A 1,830-nucleotide genomic window follows, 5' to 3' on the forward strand; every position below is an offset into this window, starting at 1 on the left:
ATTTTTGGACGTACGGTATTTTGCGGTCCTAATAAATTCTATTGGATTAACCCTCCGGCATTCGCGCTGTTGTAAAAAGTACAACAGTGTCAGTTTTTTTGCTGCACAAAACTATTGATGGGGTGGTGTCAGTGAATGAGTCACCTATGCATTCCAAAACTTCCCCCCCCCATCACTCCACTGAGTTGCAGTATCAACCGAGCAATGGTTCAGTTTTTAGGTGCCATTTAGTCGCGACAGTGCATAAGATAGGGAAAGACTGTATACGGCGACTGTAAACGAGCCAATAACACAGAATTGATGGCTTTGCTTGATGTACCTTATTGGGCTATGAAATGGTAATCATCCAAATGTTCATGGCGTAAAAATATTCCAAGAAGATGGGAATAGTATATTTCGCACTTAGAGCAGAAAATGAGATTTTTCCGGCTCGAAATCGGTTTTCACGTCCGAGGCCGTAGGCCGAGGACTAGAAAAGATGGAGAGCCGGAAAAAAATTTTTGCCCGTGGTGCGAACACTATTTTCGCCACACACAAAAATAAACAATATTTATATGAGAATATTTGTTTACTAAGCACTTCCGAAAGCAGAAGTGGAAGATGATAGCTCTAGCAAATCTGAGGTAATCTGAATATCAGGAATTGTCCAAGTATTTTTATTTTTTATTCTGATTTGTCTAAATAACCTAAAAGATAATGTTCAATTATGTGGGAGGTTGAGTTTATACTTTTTTATTCTTTCAATGACAATAAGATGATATTATAATGTTTTAATTATTGAATATTGAACACAAATAATGAAAAGTTTTTTGATCACCTTCATTAGTTGCATGTTAGCGGCTGGAAAGGGTACTCTTTCCGGCCTAGGCCGGAAAGAGACCTGTTCTGACGTCAGACGAGAGTCGTCTGCAAACAATGTCTTTCAGATCTACGTAGGGACTGGAAAACAGCTGCTTTCTGTGCAGTGTGGCGAAAAAGTAATTATACAATTAATTAATATGTTTTGACAGTAAACAGAGTACATAACACTTGGAAAATTGGATGTTGTACAAAATACAACACGCGACTGCTCGTGTGATGAGTAGGGCACGACTACCGGAACGTTTAACAGATGTTTGTTGTTCCGTTTAATCTGGTAGAATTCATAAGGACGGAAAAAATCGAACATACAAGAATTGATGTGTGTGTAAAGCCCTGCCCTAACACATTGATTTCTGTTCGTACGATATTTTGCCTTCCTTAAGGTGCGTACAGACTTTCGCTCTGCTCCGCAACCGAACGTCACTCCAGCAGAGCGATTGATGATCGACTGGGGAGCAAGAGTGGTTCGACCGGGGAACGCGAGAAGATCTTACATCTTCCGTAACGTTCATGATGGGTGCGACTGCAGAGCGGGGACGGAGCGACTGCGGTACGATGGAGGAACGAGGGCGGAGCGTGCTCGGTGCGGGTTGGAAGCGCGTATATGTTTACGCAGCTTTATGAATTCTACCAGATTAAACGGAACTTGACAAACATCATCTGTTTAATCTAATAGAATTTATGAGGACGGCAAAAATCGATGTGTGTGTAACTGGCTTAGCACATTTAGAACACTAAGGTCTGGTTGCACTAAAGCCGGTTAAAACTTTTAATCGTGATTAATTTCACGATAACCAATCAAAGAAGGCGTTCTTAAAAAGCTGGCTTCTCTGATAGGTTCTCGTGGAATTAATCAAGGTTAAATTTTAACCAGCTTTTGTGCAACCGGCACTAAGAATGTTAATAGAAGAATCAAAGTACCTAATAACACATTAGTTGATTACAATATTTTACACAATGAACACAACA

The sequence above is a fragment of the Nilaparvata lugens genome, chromosome 14 (assembly GCF_014356525.2).
Source record: "Nilaparvata lugens isolate BPH chromosome 14, ASM1435652v1, whole genome shotgun sequence".
In the NCBI taxonomy this organism is placed as follows: domain Eukaryota; kingdom Metazoa; phylum Arthropoda; class Insecta; order Hemiptera; family Delphacidae; genus Nilaparvata; species Nilaparvata lugens.